Source organism: Trachypithecus francoisi, unplaced genomic scaffold (genome assembly GCF_009764315.1).
Source record: "Trachypithecus francoisi isolate TF-2019V2 unplaced genomic scaffold, Tfra_2.0 Contig00424, whole genome shotgun sequence".
Taxonomy (NCBI): domain Eukaryota; kingdom Metazoa; phylum Chordata; class Mammalia; order Primates; family Cercopithecidae; genus Trachypithecus; species Trachypithecus francoisi.
In genome coordinates, this window is record NW_022680640.1 from 21,726 (window position 1) to 43,450 (window position 21,725).

Below are 21,725 nucleotides of genomic sequence, written 5' to 3' on the forward strand. Positions count from 1 at the left end.
CACTCCTGAGGCCAGCAAGACCACCAACCTACCAGGAGGAATGAACAACTCCAGACGGGCCACTTTAAGAGCTGTAACACTCACCATGAAGGTCTGCAGCTTCACTCCTGAAGCCTGCGAGACCACGAACCCACCAGAAGGAAGAAAATCCAAACACGTCCAAACATCAGAAGGAACAAATTCTGGACACACCATCTTTAAGAACTGTAACACTGATCACGAGGGTCCGCAGCTTAAATCTTGAAGTCGGTAAGACCAAGAACCCACCAATTCTGGACACAAGACCACAAGATGTATGTGTGCTAAACCACAACTATTATTGATTAGGAATTATTTTGGTCACTCTGAGAATTCTCACAGATGTTTGACTCCGTTTACTGATTGTGTGTTTGTTTTATTCCTACTCCCTTTGAGAAGCAAGCAGAGTCTCCTGAGATGCCATGTATCTAAGGTGGTTTGAAGAACAGCCTAGTTTTATCAGCTCTACCATCATTGCTTTAGAGAAAACTGTAACCCTGAGAATCTTTTGCTTAAAATTTCTTGAGTTTAGAACAAAAGAAAGAATGAGGAAAATAGGACTACATCATGTTTCCTATTTTAACTGTAGTTTTCTTATTTATGAGCCCTGATTTGAAAGCTTGCAAATTTAAATGTGCACCAAAAAGTCAATTCTATATATGCTGGGGAAGTTGGGAGCTATAATTCTTCATTCAGCAATTCAAATCAAGCCAGAAGCCATTCTAGAAAGGAAGCCACATTTTAAATTCTTCTATTTAAAATTTCTCTGTTTGTATACAGATGTAGCCCTGATTGAATGGCACTCAGTTTTGAATGAGAGTATACCGTAAGTTACTATTTTACCTTTGTTCTGTGCCAATGATATGGAGCCACTGACTAGTTTGGCAATTGCAAATATAATAAATATACTCTAAAATTATATCATTTAAAGTAAAAAAAAAAATACACATACTTCAGCTCTCAATATTCTGTTTCAAGACTGCTATGTTAGAAAACCAGTCCTGCTTTTCCCCATTTATAAATTGTGTGAATGGATATGACATCACACACTCCCTTTAATTAGTTTCAATTTTTGACTCACTGAATAATCTGTTACTTTTTATTATTATAAATGTCCAAATAAAGTTATTTTATTTTTCTGTAAATTCTTAAGTTGCAAATAACATCTACATATGTAGTTTTAGATAAATTTCTAGTAGTGACCATTTAGGTTTATTCAGAATGTAAGAATATTTAATAATAGCTTATCTACAATTATCCTAGTAGGTTGAATTAGAGAATGTATCTTTCTTTCAGATTTCATTAGGGACTTTGAAACTTTTCTGTTTCTAAGCTATCTGCTATAGTGATATGGAGAAACATGTGGTCACCTGAAATTTGTTCAGGGGATCATTGCCAAAAACCAGTCATGACAGTCCATTTTAAGTGAATGAATATATTCGCCAATATTGTAGTTTTGTATCATAGCAATATTATAGTTTACTTTTAAAAGGTGAATACAACTTTCTGTATTAATAATTATAATTTCATTGAAATTTATTCACTATAAATTCACCCACTTTAAGTGTACAATTTATTTTTATAAATTCATAAAATATAATTATTTTGTAAATTTATAGAATTCTGCAATCATCCCCACAAACCAGTTTCAGAACATTTCCACAACCACAAAAAGTTCTGTCATCCCGGTTTGCAGTTACTCCGTGCTCTAGGCAAGTATTAATCTACTTTCTTTCTCTAAAAATTTGCCTTTTCTGAACATTTCACGTAAGTAAAATTATATAACATGTAGTCTTCTGTGTCTGTTTTTGTTCATTGTGCATAGCATTTTTGAGGTTCTTCCACATTATCGCATGTACTTTGTTCATTTTTAATGTTGACTAATACAGTATTGTACTGTAGGGATATTACAATATCTTGTTTATGGACTTATAAGCTGATGGACGCATGGATTATCTTCAGTTTGGGGCTATTAGGAAGAATAGTGTTATAAACATTTACGTACATATCTTTTGGTGAATGTATGTTTTTATTTCTCATGGGTAGAATTCTAGAAGTAGAATTGTTGGTATAGGGTAAGTTTGTATTTAAGTTTTAAGGATATACTAATTTTCCAGATTGGTTGTGTCATTTTTCATACCCACCAGTGATATTTGGTGAAAATAGAAAGAAATTGAAATACTCAAATGCTGCTTGTGAATATGAAAAACAACTTTATTTCACCTTCCTTTTTGAAGAAAAATTTATCTCGATATTGATTATTGGTTAACAGATTGTTTTGAATATGTCATTTACTCCACTACACTGTCTCTGGTCATGCTGCTTCAGGTAAAAAGTCAGCTGTTAAACATGATGCTCCCTTCCTCCAGCCTCCTCCCCTAGCATGTAATCAGCAGTTATTCTCTTTCTGCTTTCAGTGTTTTCTCTTTGACTTTGACTCTCAATAACTTGACTATAATGGGTTTAGTTATGAATCTCTTTCTGTTTTCCCTACTTGAGGTTTCAATTTGTTTTTGAATGTGTAGATGAGTAGTTTTCATCAAATTTGGCAAAGTTTTGATGGTTACTTCTTCCAGTAACTTTTCTTCCCTCTCTATCTCTCCTTTCTCCTAGGATCATCATTAAACGTATGTAGTTATGGTTGAAATGGTCTCATAGATCTGTGAGACTCAGTTAATTTTTCACCAAGTTTTTTGTCTTTATTCTTCAGATTGGATAACTTACTTTGATTGGTCTTTAAATTGAAGAATTTTTCAGTCTTGTACCTTAAATCTACTGTTGTGCACGAATAGTAAACTTTTAATTTTAATTTTTTCAACTCTGGAATTTCTATTTAATTCTTTTCATAGTTTTTCTCTCCCTATTAAGAATTTCTCTGTGTAAATATATCATTGTCAAACTTTAATTATTTAAGCATGGCTTCTCTAGCTTTTTAATATATTCACAGTAGTGTCTTCACAGTCTTTATCTGCTAAATCCAACACTTGTGGAAACTCAGACAATCCTATTTAATGTGATATTTTCCTGAATATGAGTAGCACTTTATTTTTTCTTTGTATATTTCAAAACTTTTAGCTGAACACTGGATATTTCTAATATTTTGTTGTAGAAATTCTGGATTCTGATAATTTTTTGTCCCTGAAAATTGTTGTATTCTCTTTGTTTAACAACTTGCCTTGGCTAAATCTATGAAACCTATTTCTCATGTGGTATGCGGTCAGTGCTGCATGCTGGCTGAATTATTTGACTATATTTGCCTTTATTCTTATACATGACTGTTGGGCTTACTCTTATATCTTTATAGTTGAGTATTCAGCCAATGATGGAATACAGTGGACCCAAATGTCTTCATATTTTTAGAAGTTTAATATATTAGTACTCACCTCATTGTTGTTTAGATTGATACTGGAAATTCTTAACAAAATTATTATTGTTGCTATAATATGAATTTACAGTAACATAAAATGAAAAGAAAACTTTTCTTTAAATACGTTGCAGGTTCAATAATGTTTTACTTTTAGGTTTTCATTTTTTGAATGATTACAAAATATTTCCATTTCTTCTGGTCATTTTTATCACTTTATATCAAACTACATGACTTTGAATATGTAGAAGAATAGAAAAGATCTAATTTATGTCAAACACAAATAGTACATGCCAATAACTTCCCAATAAGTATATTTCTATAGTAGTAATTTTCAAACATCTGTAACTAGTAATTAAAATCTTTCAGAAAGGGGAAATATTAGTAACTGATGATCATATATTTCAGAGTAGTTTCTCCCAAAGGGAAAGTGATAAGAGACCTTGTGTAGAGAGAAAGAGAAAGTGGGGGTCAACTGGCAGTCAGAACCAACATTCTTGACATGGGATTACTATTTTAGACTGCTAGTCCCAGAAGAGTCTCAATCAAATAAATACAGGGCCATGAATAAGCTTAGGCCAGTCTAGCTTTAGAACAACACACTAAACAGCTTAACTTGCAAACTGATAAGCAAATACTGAATTTTTGTTGTTGTTTTAAGGAATTAAATTTAAGATAAGTTTTTATGCAGTATTAGATGACTAATCCAGTTTGTCTCTTAAATAGAAATTGTCACTTATGAAGAAACCCAATTGGAATGTTTAAGTTGTGCTTTAAAGATTAAAACTTAATACATATAGAAAGCCAACTCCATTTTTATGAATAACAAATATATTAATTACAACTACAATTGATTGAGTTATCTCCATTTAACCTTTAAAGTGGTGTTACATAATACATATACTCATGACCATCTTGAAATATTTGGAGTCACAGAAGAGCACATACTGAACATGTCATAAAAATCCTACTAGTATAATTTAAGTTACTTAATTGTAGTATAAGGCTGTGAAAGTCATCTGTTGAGTTCCATGTAAAAGAACATGAAAGAAAGTGAAAGAGATCTTATCAGAGTTCCAGCAGAAGTATGAACACTGAAGATGGGTAATTTGTGGTGAGTTAACACATTGGCTGTGGACAGGTACATGGGTAGAAAATTGAGAAGTGATGACGTAGTCCCCTTACTTTCATAAGAATGGGAAGCCTTAGCTACTTCTAAATAAGGTGAGGAAGTTGCATTAAAAAAACTGTGTAAGTGACCTGGCAGGAAGTGATACAGGTTATTTAATTCCCTTGAATTATTCCTCCTTTCTCTCATCTTTTGCTAGTGCTGCCTGATGTGATTTGTGTTCCCACCCAAAATCCCATCTTGAATTGTAATCCTTGCAATCTCCACATGTCAAGTGAGACACCAAATGGAGGAAATTGAATCAGGGGGCGGTTCTCTCATGCGATAGTGAGTGAGATCTCACAAGATCTGATGGTTTTATCAGGGCCTCTTCCCCATTTGCTCAGCACTTCTCCTTCCTGCTGCTTTGTGAAGAAGGAGCCTTTACTTCCCTTTGACTTTTGCCATGATGATATGTTTCCTGAGGCCTCCCTAGCCATGCTGGACTGTGAGCCAATTAAACCTCTTTCCTTTATAAATTAACCAGTCTTGGATCATTTCTTTACAGCAGTGTGGTAGTAGGCTAATACACTGCCCTTTAACCAAATCCAACACGAAACTTAAAAGAAGATAACTATTTAATGTAGTCCATTCATAGTACTCAGGGCAAAGGTATAAATTTGATCTGAGGGAAAAATGAAAGACATATAGCACTGAGGTCTACTCAGCTTTTTATTATATATTTAGCACAAACAAAAATTGCTATCCTAGTTTGTATTTCAAAGACGTCACTTTATATAACTATGCAATTATACTCTAAGGATAAGCAATGTTCAATTTCGTAATTTCTATATAGCTTTATTGCTGTCTACATCCCAGACTACTCTTGTTACCAATTTACTTTTCTTCTTTAACTACCTCTTTAGATATGTATGTGAATCAGATATTTTGTCACTGGGTGGTTACAGGTTATCATAATAAAAGCAGCAAGTAAATGACATAATTAAGAAGTTATTTTTAAAGCAAGATAAATCCAATTATTCTGAACAATAGTAGCTGTTGAAAGATAAACATTAATGAAAGACTTCTAAAATATGCAATACATTGCTCTAGAAGAGTAAAAGTGTTTCTCCATAGTAAATTTTAATACAATAAAGTAATTATTTGAAAAAATTACACATATCTTAGGTTCTTATACTTAAATACCTGTTTAGATGTTTTGCTTTCATAATGTGTTCAAGAATTGTTACATGTGAATATAGTTGACTAACATTTCAAACTTCATTTCTCTTTATATGCTTTTATTCAATATTTAATTTGCTCATTTATTCATTTAGTCATTAGTATTTTTCTATAAATATTTATCAAGTGCCTTCTAGGTGTCAGGGAATTTTCAGGTGCTTACAAAATCAAAGCCTACCTTCAGGGAATTCATTTCTTTTCAAGTTTTTCAAAAGCAACTGAGTTTCTACTATCAATTTTGGAAAGCTTTCTGTCATATTATTATATATTTTATTGTATCAATGATAGCACATGTTAAACTTTCATTGTGTTTTTGTATTTCTCTGCTTGGTTCTCACATGTGGGTTGCAAAGCCCCAGAAAATGGTTCATTGGGGATTTTTTTCTAAAATGTTACAGTTGTCAACAGACTGTTTAGTGTGTGTGTGTGTGTGTGTGTGTGTCAGAGACAGAGAAAGGGCAAGAGAGAAAAAAGAAACAGAGAATCTATGGGTGGAGAGGTATCTTATTGTACCTAATTATTTTCATATAGGTTTTGGGCAACTTTATCAATATGTATTTTGAAATGTTGATTTGTAAGTATTTAAATTATGTTATCTTTATTGCCTGTAGACTCCTTTCCTTTCTCATTTATATAGCCCTAGAAACATCTTTTAAAATTAATTTATATTCACTAAATAGATTACTTTTAGGGATTTATGATAAAAATGACTAAAGTTTCCAATTTAAAATGTCATAGCCAAAGTTTTGTCACAAAAAGTTAGAAAATCGTTCTCTAAAAGTGATTTAATTGATAATTTATCAGAGATGGCAAACTCCTTAGTTGTTTCTAACATAATTTGATTAGTACCTCTTTTAATGTAGCATACTCTTTCAATAATTATAAACATATAATTTATACATAAATGAGTGATTTAAGAACAAACTCTTAAAGTAATTTAAACTATAAAGTCATGATTTGTAAAACTAAAAAATGCTTTTAGAACCTTCTAATCATTTAGAGCTGTAGAAATTCGATGCTGATTCTAGATAGCACACTGCTTACTCATGCATTTCCTCAGCTCTCTGATGGAACTTCTCTACTGTGATGTTGCATCTGTTCACAAGTAAAGTTGGAAGAGTCGAGGATTAGATGACATTAGAAAATGACCAGAAGGAAAATGAACAAATGAGTCTGAGAAACTTTGTCTAAAAGCAATGCTATGCTAACTTTCTCCATGAATTTCTCCTTGATTCTAGTTAACAGTATTTTGTCAACTTAGTAACCCATTCCAATTAAAAATAAAAAGCTTCGGGGTAGATTTCTACCTCAGACCACTGCAGAAGTTAGAGAGTAAAATTTAATACAATAGTAAAATTCACATGTAACAATTCTTGCACACATTATGAAAGCAAAACATCTAAAAAGGTATTTGACTCTAAGAACTGAAGATATGTGTAATATTTTCCAATAGTTACTTTATCATATTAAATTTTACTTTGTTACGCAAAGAAGATATCTGCTTAGGTATCTTCTTTCTCTTTCTGCTTTGAGATTGAGATTTGAAATTTGAAACAGTAGACATTTTTGTCTAAGCCCACAAGTCTACAGGCAAGATATAAATAATTGTACAAAAATTATATTCCCTAAAGGGGTCATCATACATAAAGCATGGATTATCTATCATAGAGGAACAAATCTTGAAACCAATATATTGTATATATATGTAAGGAGGCTTTAGATAAGTTTCAGTTTTTGTTTGCTTTGTTTTGTTTCTGTTTGTGTCTTCCAGGACTGCAGTACCATTGTTCCCTTCCAGTTCCTTCCTCGTGTAGTCCATCACTGAGGAAAAGCAGCACTGGATATCAAACTAACTTGGTACCATTTACTAGGAATAGTATACTATCTTTACTGTGTTTCAGTATATGACTTTACAGCATTGTTTTCTTCGTGTACTCTATTCTGTGCCATTGTTCAATATATAATTGCACCATCATACTGTAATAGTAATCTAGCTTTACAATAGGTGAATTAGTATTATAAGTCCTCCAGATTTATGGTTGAATCATCTTGAGTATATTTGGGTCCTTGCACTTATAATAATTACAGAATAAAATTGTTAACTCTCAATGAAATTTTGCTTGATATATCAAGTTTATAGATGAACTTATTTAAAATTGAAATGTTTGCAATAGTCAATTCATGAATAAGGTATATTCCTCCATCTATTTTAGTCTTTATCTTCTTCAACAACATAATTTCATTTTATTTTATTTTTTCATTTTAAAGGTAGAGTTCTAATTATTCTTGTTTGCAGTGTCTTCTTAATGCTATTGTAAATATATATATATATTTTTACATTTCATTTCTATTTGTTTTCTGCTGGCAGATAATAATAAAACTGATTTTGTCTATTTACCTTGAATACAGAGATTTTGTTAAAACAGATTAATCCAAATAGAATGGTAGGTACATTATTTTATTTGCAAATGATCCTTATATCTTTGTATTTTCACACTTGCCTTATGTCTAACTATAGGCTGAAACTGCCAATAGTTCAGCTTAGAGAATGACGTTTGTGATAGTTGCATTTATGTATTTATTTACTTCTTTATTCATTTATTCATTCATTTAATGTTTATAGGAGATATATTTTGCTAAATATAATTTTTAATTATATGATTAAAAAATTCAATGCTCTTTTCCAATACATATTAAAGTGATCATATAATTTTTTTTCTGTACATATTTAGATTAAGATGCATTCAGGATAAAAATCCTTTGTGTAATATTTGTATTTTGAATATCTACTCTCATCATATGACCTGCTTAAATTTATGGTGACCTCACTATTACTAAATGTAGTAATTGTTTTGATTGTTTTTTAAACACTAATGGAATAAAACTTTAAAAAATAACGACATAAATACCACTTGGCTATGATATATAGGCCTTTGCATATGTATCAATGTTCTATTTATTTATATTTTGCATACTTTTTAATACTGCTTCTTGAGAAAGATTGGTCTACAATTTTGCTCTGTTGAATGCGCTTATAAAGTTTTTAAATTAAGGCTATTATGGTTTCAAAAAGAAGTCAATAGCTTTTTTATTTATTTACTAAAGATGTCATCTGTGCCTTGATTTTTTTTTTTTGCTAGAAGCTTTTTAATACTGAATTTAATTAATAAATACTAGATAGATACTAGATTATTTTTCTATCAGTTGGATACGTCATAATTTTTTGAGAAATACGTCTCTTTTATAATTTGAGTAGCACATTTTATTGTTTCCCTTTCCTCAGCCTTGGAGAGCTGTGTCCAGATTTGCTCTGAAGGCTTTTCTTAGCATTCGCTCACTGCCCTCAGCGCTCCTCATGCCTGTGCACCTGTGCGGTAGTGTGGCTTTCCTTCAGATCTACTTCTGCTCCAGCCTTAGGTACTCTCTCCAGGTTTCTCCTGGTTTTGCTGTCCCGAATTAGTCCTCAGCAGGATATGCAGGCCCAAGCCTCAGCAGCCTTTTATCTGTTTGTTAAAACTGGTCGCAGTTTGGCCACAAACTTCCATTACACTAGGCAGTTGAAGGCCAAGAATTGGCAAGTTGTGCACATTTTATTTACGTCTGTGGATCCTTAGGATTCTACAGCTTCATGTCAGAACACAGTTGGTCATTAAAAATGCATAGGGAGTTCGGCTGGTTCCTTCTTATCTCCTTTAACTTCTGCCTGCTCCCTGAGCTGCTCAGCCAAGGATGAAAGCAAACATGTGCCTTTTCTTTGGCTGTCTCTCCTTACTCTTAAAATTTATATTATTTAGTATTCTCTGCAACCTCAGGCCCATTATGGGGTTTAAAATGGTAAGTTTTATAGGTTATTCTCATTATTCAGAGCCAAGGTTTTCTATTTCTTTCTACATCCTAAGTTGAAACAAAAGTTCTCATACTACTTTTAAGCTTTTCTTTCTCCTTTTTTCCTTTGGCAGTCAGCAGTTTTGCTTGATTTGGTTTGGTTTCCTGTGCACAGGTATGGCTCTATTTGTTTGTCTTGGCGGGTGTTTCTCTGCTGTATTTATATACTAAATGTCTTGCATTTGTGGATTGTTGTCTTTCCTTAGTTATGTGGAATTCTCAGCCATTATTCTTTTAAATTTTATTTTTACACCATACAATCTCTTATTTCTGGAATTGCATGTATATGTATGCTAGAACTTCTCAACACATCTTGCATGCTTCCCACTCTGTTCTTCTCTTTTCTTTTCCTTTGTGCTTTCCTATGGGTATTTTCTATTACCCTATCTTTAAGTTCCAATGTTTTGTGTTCCGGGGTATCTGGAATGTTGTTGAACTCACCCATCTTGTTCATAATTTCAGATATTTTATGTTTCAGTCCTGTATTCATTTTTCGATACTGCATTTCTCTGTTGAAACTCTTAGTCACTTTTTCTGTAAAGTCCATTTTTAATATTTTCTGGAGCACAATGAACAATTTTTTATTTAATTCCTTGGGTCATAATTCTAATGTCTGTATTTTCTATGAACTATTATCTAGCGTTTCTCTTCATGTTGGTCATATATTTTTCCTCTTTGTACATATAATTTTTTAATGTATTCCAGACACTATGTATAAAAGAATGACAAATGCCTCCTCATGATGTTATGTTTTACCAGAAGTATTTCCCATTGTTTTGCCAAGTAAATAGAAAGGACTGATGATTTCTTTCCAAACAGATATTGATCCTTAATAGTTGTCCTGAATCTATTCTAAAGTGTATTTCTTATGTTCTAGTGAAGAGCTTGTTGCCTCTGTATCATTTTAGTCCTTTAAACAGTCAGTTTAGTTGGGCACATTAGAAGTTCCAGCCAAACTTTTTAGCCCAATGTTTCAGATGGCTTCCAAAGTTTGTAGCTATGTCATTCAGGAGCATGGAAGCATGCTCAAGGCAGTAGTTGTTTACTAAGAACTCTGAGACTGTGGGGGATTTTGCCTAATTTTAGACCAAGCTTTTACTCTAGTTCCCCAGGCTCCTGTGCAGTACTAGAATAAAACAAATATCCTGTACATAAAGCCAGCCATGCATTGAGTTCCTTTTATTTTTAAGATTTGCCATGTCATATTTTAAGAAGATTGACAACTTTGTCTAGTCATGATGTTACCGAAAAGACATCTCAATCCAGACCCCAAGCAAGGGTTCTTGTGTCTTGTGCAAGAAAGAATTCAGGATGAATCTGTAAAGTAAAAGCAAGTTTATCAGGAAAGTAAAGGAATAAAGAACGCTACTCCATAAACAAAGCAGCCCTAAGGGCTGCTGGTTGCCCATTGTTATGGTTATATCTTGATTATATGCTAATCAAGGGGTGGATTATTCATGTCTCTCCTTTTTAGATCTTAGAGGGTAACTTCCAGATGTTGCCATGGCATTTTTAAACTGTCATGGTGCTTGTGGGAGTATAGCAATGAGGACGACCAACGGTCAGTCTTGTCATCATCTTGGTTTTGGTGGGTTTTAGCCAACTTATGTACTGCAATCTGTTTTATCAGCAATGTCTTTATGACCTAGATCTTGTGCAAATCTCCTATTTCATCCTGTGACTTAGAATGCTTTAACCATCCAGAAATGCAGTCCAGTAGATCTCAGCCTCATTTTTCCCCATCCCCTATTCAAGACGGAGTCGCTTTGGCTCACATGCCTCTGACAATGACAGGTTATCAGTCATGCCTAGAAGCAGCAGCAGAACACAGAGCAGTGGAATACATTTTATTTTGAAATTATTTAATCTTTTTTGGAATTTTAGTTTTTCCTAGTCTGTGCTTCTACTTGTGACTAAAAACATTAAATTTTTATATACACATACATTTATATATGACTTTATTTACTTGTTATAATGTCTGTATTAACCTTGTTATAGATATATTTGTAAACTCAGCTTCCATTTCTATAAAATGTGAATAATGGTCATATTGCTGTAATTAGAAAGTGAGATAATTTACATAAGTTAATTAGACACATATCTTTCAGGTGGAAATTTTTCAATAAGAAATATCAACTGTTGATTTATAGTACATTTAAAATTTCAAATTTACATTATACATTAAGTAGCTAACTGTCCTGAAAATTTTCCAATATCCTAGAGAGTTATAAACATTAAGTAGTTAAATGTTCTGACAATTTTCCAATATTCTAGAGAGTTATAACTATAACACACATTTAAAAACTTACATTTTGGAAAAACAAAATTATCATTTTATGTTTTATGAAAAAACAATCTCTGCCCTTAGGGGAAAACCTTAAGTTAATGATAAAGATGAAAGAAAGTTCCAGCATAAAACAAAGAAACAAACATCCTCAATCTTTAGCCAAACTGTAGGCAAATCACAGGTAGCAAAGGCCTTATTTTACAGATCTCTTCTTTTTTATTATAAAAGAAATATTTGAGAACAGAGAGAAGCCCTGCTGGGAAATAATAGCTTTCAATTCAGAATGTATAAAAACATTTAATTCCTAGGACTTGCAGATCAAAGGTTACTCTTTGTAGTGAAACAAGAAGTGAAATAAAGTTATTTAGTCTCATATCTATTGTTTTCCAAAATGTTTTCTCCAACTGAATTCATTTCTTTTTATCTTTTTCCAAGCAATTTCCCTAGAGCATATCCACTTGATGTTTCTCTGATGTGAATTTTTTATTCATTTTCTCTAGGAATGAATGTCTTTCAGTTTATTACTTTTCTTTTTTAGAGATACTAAAATTTTTACACTTGCTGAGATCTTCTCTCCTCAGTTATTTTTGTTTGTAAGGGCATTTTTTTCTCTCTAATTTGTCTTGGGAGCTCTCTTCACCAGTATGCATAGAAAATTGTTTGAAGGAATAGAATTCTATGGTTGTTCAATGTCGCAAACTTGAAAGGGATATTCCAAATATATTCATGAAGTCCTCAAATTTTAGATGAAGCAGAGAATCAAATCCAAGGTAGTCTTATATCTTGGTTCTCTCAGGTAGGACATTTATTGTTCTTATTATTCAGTGAAAGCTGAAATGCAGTTATGAGTGTCAGGTTCAGATATGTGGCTAAAAAAAATCTACTTTTTGCTTTTATTCAAATATAATTAATAGTTCCTGTGAAAATAACTATTAAAAGCAAGTCCTAGATTTTTTCCCCTAATTTTTTCTGTACCTGTTGAAGTTAGACAATGCAAGTAGATTTAGTAAACAAATGTTTTGCACATACAGTAAATGCATCATAAAAATATTGTTGGAATAGATCAGTCTTCCATATTTCAAGTAGCTGTTCTTTATTCCTTTAATTTCCAAATAAAATTGCTTTCACTTTACAGACTCGTCCTGAATTCTTTCTTGCATAAGATACAAGAACACTTGCTTGGGGTCTGGACTGGGACATCTTTCTGGTAACATCACGACTAGACAAAGTTGTCAATGTTCTCAAAATTTGACATGGCAAATCTTAAACATAAAAGGAACTCAATGCACTGCTGGCTTTATATATAGGATATTTGTTTTATTCTAGTACTGCACAGGAGCCTGGGGAACTAGAGTAAAAGCTTGGTCTAAGATTAGGCAAAATTCCCCACAGTCTCAGAGTTCTTAGTAAATTAACTACTGCCTTGAGCATGCTTCCATGCTCCTGAATGACATAGCTACAAAATTTGGAAGCCATCTGAAATGCATTTTTAAAATATTGTTTGAATAGATCAGTCTTCCATATTTCATATTCAGATTTGGAGTAGAATTGTATTAATAGGGCAAAATAAAAAGCCTTGTGAAATGCATTATAAAAATATTGTTTGAATAGATCAGGCTTCCATATTTTATATTCAGATTTGGAGTACAATTGTATTAAGCTGTCTGAATATTTTCAATAGTGACACATTTAATAAAAAGCTATTTGGCTGGCCGTGGTGGCAGGTGCCTGTAGTACCAGCTACTCGGGAGGCTGAGGCAGGAGAATAGCCTGAACCCAGGAGGCTGAGCTTGCAGTGAACCACGATCGCGCCACTGCACTCCAGCCTGGGCAACAGCGTGAGACTCCACCTCAAAAAAAAAAAAAAAGAAAGAAAGAAAAAGAAAACAAAGCTATGACACCATAAATCAGTAATGGTTCTGGTAAACTGTTATATAGCTTGCATATCATAATGCTACTAGTTTTAAATACATGGACACATGTACCATTATGACAGGTAAGATCTTCTCATCCGCTTATATTAGTTTGCCAACAGTTATATTTTCTTCGTTGTATTAGTCTTGACTGTCATTTTATATTTCCTTTTGTTTGTGAGCTGTAAAGTTTTTTTTAATTTAAAATCTTTTATCTATTTTTCTAGTGATCCACCAGCAAAATGTGAGCTGTAAATTTTTTAATAAAAAAGTTGAAAGTTCAAACAACAATAGATATAAACATGTATCCTTTCAGGAACTTTTAATCATTTATATTCTAAAGGCATTCTGTAATATTATTTTTTTTTCCAGAGAGCATCTTAACAAATCAAGCATTTCAACTGAGTGTGGAAAGAAATATTAGAGCATATCAGGATTTCATTTTTATCATCAAGAATCTACTACTTGTGACCAATATATATTTTTTAAAATATATTTTATAATATTTTTAAGGATTGAAAGAAGAGGCATCTAAATTCAAAAAGGATGATGAGCTAGATAAAAATTGCTTTTTTTCTTCAATATGAGAAGATATAAATCTTTGGTTTGGCTTCCAATAAACTTGTTATTGCTTCCAAACAAAATATTTCTCATAAGATTTAAACCTTGATAGGACAAAATAAAAATTAAATGACATGGAACATAAACACTTTGATTTTATATATATTTCTGTAATATATATAACGTTGTAAAAATCATGCTAATGATAGTGCATGTGAAATGCACATAGAGCATGTATTCTTTCTTATTTCTGACCCATATTTTCTATGAAAAGTTTAAATGTAATTTTAAGTATGCTCATTTATTTTCAAATTATGACAAATTAATCATTCAGTCTTCTGGACTATTCACCTATAAAATCAAAAATATTTATATGGTGTAATATCTCATTCTTGATTCTTCATATATTTTTCTCATATCTTTCTACATATACTAAAGTCTCTGAAGATATGAGCTCTATATTAATACTTATTTATATTTGTTCACTATTATTATTCAGAGCAAGACATGACCCAGGGTAAGTAGTTGGTAAAAAGTATCAGCTTTTATAAATCTTATGTAAAGTATATTATAACCAATCAAACTCTTCCATGATTATTTTTACTCTAAATACATTTTCCAAATAAGTGTCATTTCTGTTTTTACAGTTGATTTTAGTACATAAAAATAATTTAATGACTAAATGACGATTCAGAAAAAAAATCACAATATATTTTCAAAATGGTTTAGTAATCTACATTCCATTTTAGTGTTTTTGATCTTTAGATTATTTTGTTTAACACAAATTAGAAGAATATAGAAAACCCCTAGATACCTAGATTGCCTTTGATAGCCTCTTGTATGAAATATTAAAATCCTAAGATGGCCTCTATATGCTCCCCATGGATTATAAATGCAATTGCCTTTCTAAAGCATGCTACTACCTTTCCCATTTCCCATTATCGTTTTACTTTTTCATATATAATTGAATTAAATACAAATTTTCGTTTGTTGCTGCCCTTAAGTTTGAGTTGCCTCACTGAGAAATTTCTTTATTCTAGTCCATTATTCTATATTGTGATAGCATAAAATCACAACAATCATGTTTTCAACCCTAGAGATACAGTTTAACTGACATATTTTGCTGTTATTAGGAAGTCAAAATAGTGAAATGAGAGTGAGAAAACCTTAGTTTGAATGTTTATATGATCAATAACTAATCATAGAAACTTAGGCAACAGCCAACCTTTGTTTTCTATATTCATCACTTGATGATAGTAATTCCTGAGACAAATAGCATAAGGTATAGGAATGCTATGTTAAGTATAAACTGCTAATTATATGCAGTTAATTTAAAATTTTCTTTATAACCACAAGTTCTTTTTTTTTTTTTTAAACCTTCCTCTCATCTCATTCAGATTTTATTTCAAAATTCTTAAGCAAACCTCCAGGATCAAGGTCTGGCAACGAGGGTTGCCCAGGATATATTTGTGAATATACTGAATCATCTCAGTATTCTCAAAATGGAATCTATTTTTAAAAATAAGCCAGGAAATCAGTGGATACTCATTTGTGCAGCATGTTGGGATCATACTATATCTATGCATTTGTCTTCCACAATTCATTCACTTGGCCTACCATGAAGCACCTGTGAGAAAGCTGTGGCTGAGCAGAAAAATTTGAAAGTCACAATTAGAACACACTTGGATTCATTAGATAGGCACTGGGTACATGACAATATGCCAATGAGGTAGCAATTTTATTTGAAAGAGTATTTAGTGATTTTATAATCAAAATGATATAGCCTCATTGCAAGTCTTTGAAAACCATGAGAAAAAAATCAAAATATGTAGTGTTGAGTGTGCAAATGATTGTGCAGAAAAGCATGTATTTATGATTTGACACAAAGTAATATATACTATAGGATTCTATTTGTATAAAATTCAACAACTAGCAAGATAAACTTATGGTGTTAGATAAATGATAGTGATTATTCTGATGATGGGAGAATGGGAGGGCCTCCTGACTGTTGGTTATTCTTATATTTATTCAGATTCTGGTTACATTGAGGTGTACAGTTTGTGAAAATATTTATCTTTATTCTAATTCACTCATTTTAACAGCATTTTATAATTTATGAAAATTAATTTAAACATTAAGCAAACCATTTTATTTTTAGAGTAGGGAACACTTTCTGAGTAAGACAAAAAAAATTGAAAGTAAAGGAAAAAATTGATTACTAATTATATCAAAATTCAACATTCCAGTATAAAAATATACAAGAAAGAAAGAAAATAAACAAAAAAAGAACCTCCTACAAGCTTATATTATTATCTGGAAAATATGTTTTCAGAATATATAAAATAGAATCAATGGCTATAATGTAAACATATTGTAAAACCAATAAAGAAAAATAAATATACACAGGTAAATATGCAACTTCTAAACTTCTATGAACAAGCAATTCACAGAAGTAAGCACCCAAATGCAAAAAGTACATAAGAAAGAGAAAAATCTAGGTAACAACAAAAACCTAAAACTCTAAAACAGTAAGTTATGAAATTCTTTTTGGTGATGACATGGGTATAACTAAAATAACAATTTTTTTTTCTTTTTTACATTTGATATATTTTGCAACAAATTACTAAAACAGATATGGCTGAAATAATTTCATATGCATTTGAGTATATCCTAGATGAAAGTGATGATGCAAAAAGGAATTTCACTTCTCCCATGATTTTCTTTTAAATTTGAATCTTTCTGACGCTTCAGAGCCCTTTAGCCAAGAGAAGACTTGACCCTTTCAAGAGTTTTCCTGATTAGATCAGTCCCATCGAGGATTATCTGTGTATCTTATGATCAACTGACTTAGAACCTTGATTGTATCTTCAAAAAGTCCTTCGTAGCTATACCTGGATTAATTTTTGAAAGCATAAGTCCATATTTATAAATCAGGGACAGGAAACTTGATCATCTTAAAATTCTGCATACCACAAAGTTTCTTTAAGCTAACTCCAATAACTGGAGCATCTATAGATCTTTTTATAATCTAGAATTGTATGCCCCTTTTCTTCATTTTTGGGCATATTGTGCATTTTCAGACCTGCCTAGTCATGTTTGATTGCATACTGGTCAAGGTAGACATTTATTTGAAAAGACAATAGTATAGGGGCAACAGATCATGATGTTATATCAAATAGTGCCAATGATTTTTCTGTTGATCATTTTAATATAATCAGTTATATGGATTGAATTGTGTCCCCATCTCCCAAATTTATATGGTTAAGCCCTCACCGCACAATGCCATGGTATTTGGAGATGGGAAATTTAAGAGAAAACTAGGTTTAGATAAGATTATGAGGGTGGAGTCCTCAGTATAGGGTTATAAGAACAGATGTAAGAGAGCTTTTTCTCTCTCTCTTCCTCAACTATATAAGGACACAGAGAAGGCTGTCATCTTCAAGCCAGGAAAAAATATCTCACAAGAAACCGACTATGCTGGTATGGTGATCTTAGACTTCTAGCTACAGAAATGTGAGAAAATTAATTTCTGTTGTTTAAGCCCCCCAGTATATGGTATTTAGTTATGGCAGCCAGACCCAAGAGCTAAGAGCTACAGTGCCTCACGTGTAGTCACATTAGATGTAATCACACTACCCAGGTTCTCAAGAAGCACTCAAAGATTCAGTGGAGGTGAAACACCAACATTACTTGGTTTTCATAATGGGTCTGCTAATCTTTTGGATCGGTTAGTAATACAACAAATACATCTGATTATAATGTTTTCAACAAAATGCATGATTTTACATTCACTTTTAGGTTTCATATAGGCCCAGTTGTTGCAATGAACATAGATTTATCATTGTCTTTTAATGTCATCATGTAACTCATTGATCTGTGTCCTTTTATTCAACTGTGGAGGTCCTGGCTTTTACCTGAAGGTGATTATTCTTGAATATGAGACAATATTGAACTTTCAGGCCCTAGTTTAATTTGATCACATTCTAAGAAGCTAACTGATTCTATTCTACTTTTGCATCATTATTAGATTTTTTACTGATGCATTTTGAATATCAGAGATACAGATTTTCATGGCATAATAGAATATATAGTAGGAGTAGGTTTTCCATAATTTCTACCTGAAATAAAATTAGCTACATAGCTCACATCTTGTCATTAATTGAGGATATCATTCCCTACTAGTACATTTTAGCTAATATTTAAATATTTCAGCTCAGTAATATTTAAGAAAACAATATTTGGGTATATAATTAAAATAAATGTGTTCACAATCAGTATGAATTACACATAAAATTATTTAATAGAAAGAAAAGCAGAGGAAACTATTCATTGAGATTCCAATAACAATGTAAGTGTAATGGACAATAATACTTGGTTTAAATTTTTTACCAAAAGTAATTTTGAGAATGAATAAGAAATATTACTATAGAAAAAGGAAAAATGTGCTTGCCACAAAGAAATGAATACATATTTTAAAAATGAATTACCAGAGTTTTATTAGTACAAATGTATTTAATATTAGATTTCTGTCTTTTCTTCATTGGTAAAAAATAAAAGTTAACTTGTATACCACATCCTGTGCAACTGCATGAATATATTGTGAGCCAACAAAACTGACGTTGAGACATTCATATTAACAGAAAACTATAGTGAATATCATTTCATTGACAAATAATTTTAACATTCTTTGTTTCCTCACTGTGGTCCTAACATCTTTATTGGAAACAGGATTTTGTTCTCTACATAACTTCTTTTTTCTTTAAAAAAGATATTTATTTTTTGCTTTGATAAATGAATTTTTAAATTATTTAATGAAAGCAGTGGATTGACACATTTATCCTGTACTATGTAATTTACGGAAGAATTAACACACAACCAAATAAATTAGATAAGGATCTGATTTTAGTTTTACAACAAGATACTTTCAACAGAGAAGACCCTAATACTTACCTTATACTATACCTTACGGGCTGAAGTATACTAGAAAATGAATGAAAACAGAAATATAACCTGACTATTGGCATTCATTAGTATGGAGTTAGTTGTAAAGTCTAACAAAGTTGTGAGACAATAAGAAAATTTTTATAATTTTTTTCTTAAACTGATTGCATGGACATCATTTATGTTTATATCATTTCTTTTATAAATGTTCCAAAAAGGAAAACAAAGTTTTTTATAATGTCTGTCTTTACATAATGCATAACTTGCTAGATTTCACAGACTGTGCTTCAGTTTTTCATTTCATGTACTAAAAAGTCAAATGATTTGACATTTACGAATATGTTCCACTCTTTGATTCTCTTAGGATATCTTAACATGTCTAGAGTCCTAGGCCACAGGGTGTGAGGAAGTTGCTAAAAGAAAGGGTGAGTGGGGGAAAAGTCACTTAAGGGATTTCATGTGGGTAATAACCATCCAAACCTGCTTAAAGTCATTTCATTTCAGCTGCTACAGCCCACTAGGATCACTATTACATTAGGGCTTTGTCCTGCTCCTATAGCATTACAATTTAGATACTTTAAACAGGTCATTTATTATTATTAATCTTAGGGGACTCATTTGTAAAATTAAAATAATTTCAAGTCTGTCTCCTAGAAGACATCTAAACATTTGATGTATTTTTAAATGATTTATAAAACTATGTTAAAAAGGGATGAAATATGTAATAGTGTATTATTTGGCAATTATACCCAATACACTTCATAAGTATCATGCTCCACACTACAAGAACTTATTTTTCTCACTCTACAAAATCCTAGGAAAACATTTATGACCATTAAAAATCTGAAAATAATGGTCATTTGGCATTATCTTTGTCTAAAATGATTAAATCCTTGAAATATACAGCCTTAAGAGGGACTACTTGTTCTTCTTCAAAAGTATATTATTCCATGCCTCCTTTCTTTTTTGTTTTTGAGACGGAGTCTCGCTCTGTAGCCAGGCTAGAGTGCAATGGTACTATCTCAGCTCACTGCAACCTCTGCCTCCTAGGTTCAAGCGATTCTCTTGCCCCAGCCTCCCTAGTAGCTGGGATTACAGGCACATGCCACCACACCCGGCTAATTTTTGTATTTTTAGTAGAGACAGGGTTTCACTATGTTGGTCAGGATGATCTCAACCTCCTGACCTCAAGATCCACCCACCTCAGCCTCCCAAAGTGCTGGGATTACAGGCATGAGCCACCGCGACCAGTCTGCAATTTTTAAAAATACCAATTTGTATTTACCCACAGCCTAGAACCATGATTAACCCCTTTTGGATATTTAGGAAACGTTGAACTAAACTGAACCCTGCTAAAGTATAGCACTTCCTCATTAACATAGTATATTAGTCTGTTCTCATGCTGCTGATAAAGACATACTCATGACTGGGTAATTAATAAAGAAAAAGCGGTTTAATGAACTCACAGTTCCACGTGGCTGGGGAGGCCTCACAATCATGGTGGAAGGTGAAATACATGCACTACGTGGTGGCGACAAGAGAGAATGACAACCAAGCGAAAGGGTTTTCTCCTTATAAAACTATCAGGTCTCGTGAGACTTACTCACTCCCGCGAGAACAGTATCGGGGAAATTGCCCCCGTGATTCAATTATCTCTCACCAGGTTCCTCCCACAGCACATGGGAATTATGGGAGCTACAATTCATGATGAGATTTGCGTGGAGACACGGCCACACCATATCATGTAGCCAAAATGCAGCATTTTGTAGGGGCCAGCCCTACAGGGTCTGTAGGTTTTTCTCTTTGTATGAAGAGACCAGAGAACCTAGAAATAAAGACGCAAGACAAAGAGACAGAAGAAAAGACAACTGGACCTGGGGGATCACTACCACCAAGACGCGGAGACCAGTAGTGGCTCCAAATGCCTGGCTGCGCTGTTATTTATCGGATACAAGGTAAAAGGGGCAGGGTAAGGAGTCTGAGTCATCTTCAATGATTGATAAGGTCACGTGAGTCGCGTGTCCACCGGACAGGGGGCCCTTCCCTGTTTGGTAGTGGAGGCACAGAGAGAGGACAGCTTATGCCGTTATTTCTTCCATGCATTTCAAAGACTTTTAGTACTTTCACCAATTCTGTTACTGCTATCTAGAAGGCAGAACCAGGTGTACAGGGTGGAACCTGAAAGTGAAACAGGAGCGTGACCACTGAAGCACAGTATCACAGGGAGACGGTTAGGCCTCGGGATGGCTGTGGGCGGACCTGACTCATGTGAGGCCTTCCACAAGAGGTGGTGGTGCAGAGTCTTCTCTAACTCCCCCGGGAGCGGGAGCGGGAGACTCGCTTTCCCGGTCTGCTCAGTAATGGGTGCCTTCCCAGGCACTGGCGTTACCGCTAGGCCAAGGAGCC